We start from the raw sequence: 11,579 nt of genomic DNA, 5'->3' as shown, positions 1-11,579 counted from the left end.
CAGAAAGTTAAATGCAGTAAAATCAACACAATGATTTTACGTGGAAACCTCCTTGCTTAAGGGAGTAAAACCACGACCTGTTCCACAGGATTTTCAATCGTTTTCACTAATCTTCAAAAGCAAAAGTAAAACACGATTACAACAAACGTAAGAAAGAGTTATCAATCTTACAGTTAAGCTACAGTCCTTATTGCTTAACAAGCCTAAGTAGAAAACTATCTACCCACTAAGCTATCCCACCTGGACAACCTAGACTTTCAACACTACACACTGATTCCTTTATAGATTCAGGAATAGTTTACAGTTTAAGAACAAGAGAATATATTCCTAACAACTATATGAAAAGCTCCAAAGATTGTTGTTGTTCTTGGAATAATTCTGCCTTTGTTTTCTAGTAGCTTTTGCAAATGTTCTTGAAGAGGTTTCTCTCAAGTTGCAAAAACTGCTAAAAAATGTTTAGGAAAGTGTCTTTTGTATAGACAAGTCACTTTCCTAAACTTCTTTGCCATTGGTTGGAAAGGTCACACTTTCTGACGCCATCGGGAAGTGTGCACCTACTTTCTGTACCATCTCCAGCTGGCAGTCGACTGGCTCATCATCATGAGAGCCTGGTACCTCTACTAGGTCCCTGGGTTTGTTTCATCTGCAATACTCAAACAAGATTCCTGCAATACTCAAGTAAGAACCTGCAATACTTAAGTAATAAACCCGGTACTTTTACAAGGTCCCTAAGTTTGTCAAATCATCAAAACTACAAATAACATGAAACAATCAAGTTCGGGAAAAAAAAATATTCGACAAAGATCACCTGTTTTTGGGCTTTAGCTGAAATATCACTAGCTGATACAATAGTACTTTCTTTAGCTAACGGAATCCACAAACAACCGGCGTCACATACAGTAAGTAACTCCCTCTAGAGATCCCTTTTCCGTCAACATTTTCGTCACATTCTCGCAGAAAAAAACGCAGAAAAAAATATATAATATAGATTTTTAGTGTGATTAAGAGTGTGTTTGGTATGAAGGAAAATATTTTCTGGTGAAGGATTTCCAATTTTCCAATGTTTGGTTGGAACAAAAGTTTTAGAAATGTTTTCTAAATCAACTCATTTTCCTCAAAATTAAGGAAAATGACTTCCCTTCAAATATTAAGGAAAACAATTTTCAAAACTCTCCCCCAATTCCAAATTACATTTTTTCGGAGGGAAAACGTCAATTTTAAAAATATATTTTCAATTTCAAAATTTTATTTATTCACCCGATCCTTAACCCTCCACTCACCCACCACCGCCCACCCCCACCCCCCAAAAAAATTAATTTTTTTTTTAAAAATATTTTTAACTTTAAATTTTTATTTTTAAACTCCTACCCCATCCCCCCAACCCCCGAAAAAATTAATTTTGTCATTTAAAAATACTATCAACTTCAAATTTTTATTTTTTCACTCCTACTCCCTCCTGCCTGCGCCCATCCACTACCCCCACCCAGCCCCACCACCACCCCATAAAATAGTAATTTTGTTTCTAAAAAATATTTTCAATTTTATAAATTGTTCTTTACTCCAGTAAATAAAAGATGTATCTCAAAAATATTTTTCATTCGTAAATCAATCACAAAATCATTTTCGAAAAATATTTTCTACTCACCAACCAAACATGAGAAAATAAGTCCAAAATCTATTTGTTTTCCAGGAAAACATTTTCTAGGAAAATATTTTCCATGGAAAACATTTTCCTCCATACCAAACACACCCTAAGACAAAAGGAGTTTTCATAATTCCAATACGCGTTGTGTATTTATCATCAAAATGCATTTCTATCAAAATGAAAAAAAATTATAACAAAAACAAATCCATACCAATATTGTACAAGTAATAATTAAAATGTGTAGTGCCATTCCTGTGTTTATTATGGAAAAAAATGTGCGATATTCATAGTTTCATGCAAGATTGAGATATTATCCTAATTTATTTTCTTTTTTAAAAAAATAAAAGATATTGCTGCACAAGTAATGCACTGTATTAAATATTATATTTGTATTCAGAATAACTGTTTAAATATAACATATGTACACTAGAATACAATCACCAAACAAGGAAAATACACAAATAATAAATCATATGATTATATCAAATAAGTTTTATTCTTCATATATATATATATATTTTTATTACATTATATACTATTTAAGATAATTAGTGTTAGTATTGATTTTTATTAATTTATCACTTGACTTAATATAATTATCAAAAGCTCTTTCTTATTAATATAAAATAAATGGAAAAGGGCCTAAAATACCTTTTAAAATATTGGAAACAGTACAAAATTAATCTTCATCCACCTATTGGCTCCAAAATGTCTTCCACCTATTGACTCCAAACCCTTGTCATTTATCTTTAGGTTCAAAATTGACCACCTATTTAACGGTTTTAAAATTAAATTGTTTAAATATTTTTTAATATACTTGGCACTGAACTATTGGTTATAATTTAATTGATTAATATAATTTTTAAACCAACCCACTACCCACTCATTACTAACTAAACCTCACCCAATTAATAAACCAATTATAATATCAAAATCGCCATAAACACTACTAAAACACGACGAAATTATAGATTCCTGAAAATGACATCCAAAATTATTCGAGTCCGAATCGAAGCCAAAATTAAATTTAAATTGAGTCGCTTATTTAGGACGATACTTTCAATAAGATTCTCTTTCAAGTTTGAATTCGAAATTTATGACTAAAGGTAAAGAAGTAGTACATTCCGAATTAATGCATGCACTTTTTTTAAATATAATTTTATAAATATTTATGATTTGTTTTAAAACCTTTAATATATTATTTTAAAAATAAAATTATCTATGAAGTAACATCACATAATTGAGATGAAAAAATAATTAAGTGAACATAGTCAGACTTTTAAGTTTATCGGTAATTTTTATTTAGACAGTTGAATGTATGATAATTTACTTCTATAGATATTTTGACCTACGATTCTTAAAAACACTCATTGGCAGTAGTTTTCCTGTTGTTGCATTAGTAATATGACGAGTTTATTAATTTGGTAGGTTTAATTAGTAACGAGTGGGTGGTGGATTATTTATAAATTATACTAATAAATTAAATTATAACAAATAGTTGAGTGCCACATATTTAAAAATATATATAAATAGCTTAAATTTAAAACCGTTAAATAAGTGGTCAACTTTGAACCCAAAGGTGGATGACAAGGGTATTTTGGAGCCAATAGGTGAGTGAGAAGGGTATTTTGGAGCCAATAGGTGGATGAGAGTAATTTTATACCATTTTCAATACTTCAAGGATATTTTAGGCCCTTTTCCGTAAAATAAATGTATTTGTTTTGTTCACTTGTGAGTTTGAATTTTTTCATTTTTCATTTTATTCTTTGTATTTCTTCAATATAAAATGTATGGACAGTAGTGTATATATTATCTCACTAATTTATTTTAGTCTCAAAAGTAATTCAGAATATCCCCCCCTCCGAACCCCCACCCCAAACATACACACACCCCTTTCCCCTTCTTTGTTCTTTCTCTTTTATAATATTTTTCGCTAACATTAAAGAAGTTAGAATTTTATTTCAATTTAAATTTTGTTGGGTATGTAACAAAAATTGATGGAAAATAGAGGGAAAGAGAGGAACTTGAAAAGTTTAGAACTTGAAGAGTTGGGAACTTGAAAGTCCTCTTATACTTTAATGAAAAGGCATTTGTCCCTCGTCGGTGGTGGAAAAAAAATGGAGAGTTTAAATATAGAAACGCTACTATTAATTGTTAAAAGGGTTGGAAAGAGGGATCCCGCTCGCGCCGTTATCGTCGTCGTCGCTCTCTTGCCTTTGGCTTCAGCTTCAGCTTTGGAAAATGATTGATATTTAATTGATTAATTAAATTAAATGGCCAAAACATTTTTAATTAATTAGTTGATAACAAAAACGTTTTCAGTTATTTAGTTGAAATTAATCAAAAGTTTCAAATTTTTAGTTGATCAACCCGACCTGGCTCGGATCCGCGCGCGACCCTATGATTTTAAAACTTTCTATTTTATTTAAATTTTCCGCCATTTGGAAATGACTGTTCTGAAAGGTTGCAACTTTTAGGAACCGTCAGTACCATTTGAAAGGTTGCAAACTTTCATTAATGGTCGTGTAGATTCTGAAAGAGTTGCAACCTTTCAAAACATGTTCCTCTTGCCTATAAATACCATTCACGAGAATTTTTCCTTACGATTTTTTTTTGATCTCTTCTTCTTCTTCTGCACAAAAATTACTTCGTGTACTTTACTGTTGTTGAGTAGTTCGCTGACACCAGAGTTTTCGGTATCTATACGCTGGTGATTGAGATCATTTTACCCTGGGAGAACATATTTCAAATCAAACCTCAGATACTAGAGGGGAATATTTCCTTAAAGGGACACTATGAGTTCAGTTGACTTGATCTTTTTGTGTTCAAATTTTTTCAGATTCTGGTATGTTACTGATTTTAGTCTTTTTTAATAAATTTATTGTTCATCTTTATTACTGGTTAAGTAAATTTTGGTTACTTCATGTTTCTGCAAAATTTATTGGAATCAGTAGTTCTGGTTCTTTCTAACACAAATTGACAATAATCTTAAGGAAATTATCTTTTATATATTAATCTGTGTTTCTGGTGAAGACAAAAGTCTTCGTGATTTTATACTCCTTTAAGTCTGCAATTATAAGTTATTGCTTACTAAGACTGTATCGATTTTTGTTTATCAGAATTGACAAATCACGGTGTTACAGTGGTTGTTGTTGCACCAACCCGAACTGTTATACCATAAGCAGAGAAATCGGGTAAATTCACTGGTGTGAATTTCAAAGGATGACAGCAACATGTATTTTTCTGGCTTACCACTCTTGGTCTGCAAAAATTTACCAGCGAAGAAACTCAGTATCTGCTGCTGATATGTCAGAAAGAGAAAAACTCATGATTATTGAAGCATGGAAACTGAAAGACTTCCTATGTAAGGGCTACATTTAAGTGCTTTAGAGGATGACTTATATAATGTCTATAGTGCAATATCAACTTCGAAAGAGTTGTAGGATACATTTGAGAAGAAATATAAGCTTGAAAAAGTTTGTGGTCGCAAAGTTTTTAGACTATAAAATGATAGATAGTAAAACTGTTGGATCACAAGTGCAGGAACTTCAATTATTCTCCATGATCTGATTGCTGAAGATATGGTGGTAACTGAAGTTTTTCAAGTGGCTACAATGATCTAGAAGTTGCCTCCTTCGTAGAACGACTTCAAGAATTATCTAAATCACAAGCATAAAGAAATGAATCTTGAAGATGTTGTGATTAGGCTCAAGATTGAGGAAGATAACAAAACTGCTGAAAAGAAGTCTCGTAAGAGTTCAACAATTATTGGAGTTAATATTGTTGAAGAAGCTCCTACCAAAGACAAAAAGAGAAAGAAGTCCAACGGGCAAAAGTCAGAATAGACCAAGAAGAATATCAAAGGCAATTGTTACAATTGTGGTAAGACTGGTCATACGTCTTCTGATTGTCGTGCTCCTAGAAAGGACAAAGATAAAGGCAAAGGCAAACATCGTGAAAAAGATGAAAGATACAAATGACTTGTGTGCAATGATCTCGGTAGTGTAACTTAGTTGGAAATCCCAAGGAGTGGTTTCTCGACTCAGGTGTCACTCGACATATTTGCTTTGCGAAGGAAGCCTTTGCAACACACACTCCTGCTAAGTACGATGAAGATTTGTTCATGGGAAACACAACAACATCAATGATTGTAGAAACTGGAAAAGTAATGTTGAAAATGACATCCGGCAAGGTGTTGACTTTGAGCAATGTTCTGCATGTCCCTACTATTAGGAAAAATTAGTTTCTGCTGCACTTCACGTTAAGAACGAGTTTAAGTGTGTCCTAGTTCGTGATAAAGCTGTAATAAGTAAGAATGAGATGTTCATAGAAAAGGGCATGGAGATCTTTTCAAACTGAATGCAATGGTTGTTGAAAGTATTAATAAGAATTCTGCTTCTGTTTACTTATTGGAGTTAAATGAATTATGGCATACCCGTTTGGGACATATAAATTATAAAGCCTTGCGAAAATTGGTTACTCTAGAAGTATTGCCTGATTTTAAATACGATAAATCAAAATTCGAAATTTGTGTGGAAAGTAAGTTTGTTAAACATCCTTATAAGTTTATTGAAAGAAATTCCAAAATTTTAGACTTAATTCACACAGATATATTCGATATGAAGTCGACACCAACTCGTGGTAGAAAAAAGTATTTTATACCTTTATTGACGAGTGCACTCGATTTTGTTATGTATATTTGCTTAATAGTAAGGATGAAACAAGTGATATTTTTAAGCAATACAAAAATAAAGTGGAGAACCAATTGAATCTAAAGATAAAAATGATTCGGAATGATAGGGTTGGAGAATATGAATCTCCTTTTGCAGAGATATGTTTGGAATATGATATTATTCATCAAACTACTGCACCCTATACACCACAGTCAAATTGTTGGGCGGAACGGAAGAACAGAACACTAAAGGAAATGATGAATGTCTTGATGATCAATTCTGATTTACCGCGAAACCTTTTGAGGGAAGCCATCCTTACGGCTAATAAGATACTCATAGGGTACCCTATAAAAAAAACACTAAATTCCATATGAGTTGTGGAAAGGAAGAAAACTCAACTTGAAATATTTCAAAGTTTGGGGGTGTTTAGTCAAGGTAGAGGTTCCTTTTACCGAAGAGGATTAAAAATTGGACAAAAAATAGTAGACTGTGTATTTATTGGATATGTTGTGAACAGTAAGACCTGCCGGTTTTTGGTTTACAAATCTGATAATCCTGAGATTCATGTTAATACGATAATTGAGTCAGATAACGCAGTGTTTTTTGAAAATATTTATCCGTATAAAACTGAATGTGAGTCGACAAATGAAAGACCTAAATGACCACGAGAAGAATCAACGAAAAATACACTAATTAGTGAGGATCCTAGGCGTAGTACTCGCCAATGGAACCCTACTTCTTTTGGACCAGATTTTGTGGCACTATTGCTTGAAAATGAGCCTCAAACATTTAAAGCAACTATGTCTTCGTCTGAGTCAAGTTATTGAAAAGAAGCAGTCAATAGTGAGCTCGAATCAATTTTAAGTAATTACACTTGGAAATTGGCTGATCTTCCTCCAAGAAATAATCCTTTAGGATCAAAGTGGATCTTTAATAGGAAAATAAAATCTGATAGGACTATTAACAAATATAAGGCTAGACTGGTAGTCAAAGGGTACAAACAAAAGGAAGGTCTGGACTAGTTTGACACATACTCTCAAATAACAAGGATAACATCAATTAGGATGTTAATAGCACTAGCAACAGTGCATGATTTTAAAATTCACCAAATGGATGTAAAGATAGCACTCTTAAATAAAGAGTTGGAGGAAGAAATTTATATGAAACAACGTGAAGGGTTTGTAGTTCCTTGTAAAGAAGAGAAAGTGTGCAAACTTGTAAAGTCACTTTATGGACTCAAGCAAGTACCCAAACAATGACATGCTAAATTTGACCATACAATGTTGGCAAATGAATTCAAGATCAACGAATGTGATAAATATGTTTACATTAAAAACGTTATGAATCATGAAGTCATTGTTTGTTTGTATATTGATGACATGTTAATAATGAGTAATGACATTGACGATATAAATGATCTTAAGCGCATGTTTTCCAGTAAACTCGATATGAAGGACTTAAGAGTTGCTGATTTGATCTTATGGGTCAGAATTATCAAAACTCTCAGGGACTAGAATTATACAATCTCATTATATTGAAAGAGTATATGATAAGATCAAGTACTTGAATTTCAATGTTATCAAAACTCCAATTGATTTAAGTTGTACATTTCAAAAGAATGAAGGTCAAAGTTAACTCAATTGGAATACGTCAGAGTGTTGGGAAGTTTGATGTATCTTATGAATTGTACGCGACTAGATATAGCATGTGCTATTAACAACCTGAGTCGGTTTACTAATAATCTGAATCAAACTCATTGGATGGAAATGAAACATCTGTTGGGGTATCTGAAATATACACAATATTATGCTTTGCATTATAATTAATATCGTGCTGTGATTGAAGGATATAGTGATGCAAATTGGATCACCGGGTCAAATGAAGTAAAATCACAAGTGATTATGTATTCATACTTGGTGGAGGAGGAGTCTCTTGGAAGTCGTCCAAACAAACATGTATTGCTCGTTCCACAATGGAATCTGAATTCATTGCTTTGGATAAGGCTTATCAAGAAGCTGAATGACTCCAAAATTTCTTAGAGGATATTCCAATTCTGGCCCAAACCTATTGGACCTATTTGCATACATTGCGATAGTCAAGCAGCAATAAGTAGGGCAGGGAGCGTCATGTACAATGAGAAGTCTCGTCATATACGACGGAGACATAACACCATAAGACAACTTCAATCTATTGGAATTATCACAATTGACTATGTAAAGTCAAGCAATATGTGTCAGATCCACTAACGAAAGGCCTAGTGAGAGAGCAAGTTGAAAGATCATCTAAGGGAATGGGTTTACGGCTTAGGACAAGTCAGCATGACGGTAAATCTATCTAGCAGACTAGAGATCTCAAGAGCTAGATTCAAGAAGAAAACAAAGTTGTGGCTGACGGTTCGACATTGTCAATTAACTCAATCCATTCTCATGATGAAGACAATGTTCAGGAACAAGGCTAAGACTTTAAAGCTTGTTAATGAATTAATAAAGCTTAAAGTTTTTAATGATTTGCTAAAGTTTGGCAGATTTGACCAAATAGTGTATCTACGAGATGACACGGTTAGAAATCACCTATGTGAGTGTGAAGTGTAAGCTGCTTCAAAGAGAATTTTTTGTCAAAAGTCTATTCTCTATACACTCATGAAACCAGGAGGTGTTCATGGTTGAAACCAACAACATCGTAAGAACCATAAACAGTAAAGGGTTAATTGTGTGACATATGATTGTCTAGGTATACACCAAAGCTCGACGATTCAAAGATATTGCATCTATCGATTGACTGAGTATATCCGACATATGTTCACTACGGAAAGTCCAAGAGGAAACCTACTTATCCAGATGCAATCAATCCTTGCCTATAAAGTACACACTTGTCCGTGCATTCCTATGTTATAACCATTCCCAATCAATGTGGGGGATTGTTGGGTATGTAGCAAGAACTGATTGAAAGTAGAGGGAAAGAGAGGAACTTGAAAAGTTGAGAACTTGAAGAATTGGTAACTTGAAAAGTCCTTTTATGCTTTAATGAAAAGGCATGTGTCCCTCATCAGTGGTAGAAAGAAAGATAGGAGAGTTTAAATATAGAAACACTCCTATTAGTTGTTAAAAGGGTTGGAAAGAGGGACCCCCTCGCGTCGTCGTCGTCGCTCGCTCGGCTCGGCTTCAGCTACGACTACAGCTTTAAAACTTGAAAAGTTGAGAACTTGAAGAGTTGGGAATTTGAAAAGTCATCTTATGCTTTAATGAAAAGGCATTTGCCCCTCATCGGTGGTGGAAAGAAAAATAGGAGAATTTAAATATGAGACACTCCTATTAATTGTTAAAAGGGTTGGAAAGAGGGACCCCCCTCGTGCCATCGTCATCACTCACTCGGCTTTAGCTTTTCAGTTATTTAGTTAAATTTAACCGAAACGTTTGAACTTTTTAGTTGATTAACCCGACCTGACTCGGATCCGCGTGCGACCCATTTGATTTAAAAACTTTTCCGTTTTATTTAAATTTTCCGTCGTTTGGAAATGACTGTTCTAAAAGGTTGTAACTTTTTTGGCTTTTCGATTATTTAGTTGAAATTAACCGAAACATTTGAACTTTTTAGTTGATTAACCCGACGCGACTCGGATCTGCGCCCTACGCGTTTGATTTAAAAACTTTTCCATTTTATTTAAATTTTCCGCCGTTTGGAAATGGTTGTTCTGAAAGGTTGCAACTTTCACGAACAGTCATTACCATTTGAAAGGTTGCAGACTTTTATTAATGGTCGTGGATCTTGAAAGAGTTGCAACCTTTCAGAACATGTTCTTTTGCCTATAAATACCATTCACTCTTCAGAATTTTTCCTAACGAATTTTTCTGATCTCTTCTTCTTCTTCTGCACAAAAATTACTTCGTGTACTTTACTGCTGTTGAGTGTTTCGCTGAGACCAGAGTTTTCAGTATTTATACGCTGGTGATTGAGATCATTTTATCTTGGGAGGACATATACCAAATCAAACCTCGAATACTAGAGTGGAATAATTTCCTTAAGGGGACACTGTGAGTTCAGTGGATCTTAATTAATTTCTGTTCATCTTTCTTATTGGTTCAATAAATTTTGATTACTTCATAATTCTGCAAAATTTATTGAAATCAGTAATTCTGATTCTTTCTGACAAAAATTGGCAATTTACTAAAAGAAGATATTTTTAATACTTTCTTGGTCGTTGATTTATTAAAACACAATACATATTTTTCTTCAAAGCTATAGATTTAAATTGAGAAATGTATTTTACACTATTGAAATATTCTTTTTCTTCCTACATCATTTTCTCTCTGTTCTTTTTTTTTTCTTTCTTTATTTTGTTTGGTGAGTTTGATTGAGTTTAAGGTTTCAGTTCAAAATACAAAGTATACAAGGACAAAGATCCATCATTGAGTTTAAGAGTTTAGTTGGTTGGTTAATTTAGTCTATCACTTCAAAATCAGCAAACTGCCTCTTCTAATTCTTCTCCTCCCATGCTCATCACAAGATTCTTACGACAACAATGATGACCAATAAAATAACCTTGTCAATAAGGTCCAGTAAAGTTTTAGTCTGTCAACGTCATGGGCGCCAGCAGAACGCCCCTAGCTCGCGTAGTAGAGTAAAGTTTCAGTTCGAGAATGCCATGACCAATAGAATGTCCGTCACTGATTTTATGGAGTAAAATTTCAGTTGGTCAATGCCATGGACGGCAGAATGCCCCTCGCTGCTCTAGTGGAGTAGAGTTTCAGTTTGTCAATGGCATCTGGCTGATTTGATGGTATTTTCTCGGGAGATGGCCAGAAAGGAGTAGAGAGACCAAGGGAGTGACGATGGTAAAAATATGTATTTCATAAAATATATACATGTATGAGTTTATATATATATATCATATATATGTGTCTGAATTAAGATTATAATAGGTATTCATTAGTTAATTGCTTTTTCTTTTTAGTTTCATTAATTCAAAATATAATTTAGATTTTACCACTTAAATAATTAATTAATATTAATATTAATTTAATAAAATAGTTACTCAATTAGTCATTATGGATACAATATCTGAATTTAAAATCCCATTTACTTGTACAGTCGTGTGCGTTTGGATGTGATACATATATTTCGTATATATGCAATTAGCATTAATGTTGGCTCTCTTCGAAGGAAACACTATGCCTCAAGGTGTACATGCTTACTTCACCCTCTATTGATTTTCGTTATTTATGAGTATATATATATATATATATATATATATATATATATAA

Source organism: Solanum pennellii, chromosome 6, assembly GCF_001406875.1.
Source record: "Solanum pennellii chromosome 6, SPENNV200".
NCBI lineage: Eukaryota > Viridiplantae > Streptophyta > Magnoliopsida > Solanales > Solanaceae > Solanum > Solanum pennellii.
Note: the sequence above shows the minus strand (reverse complement) of the source record.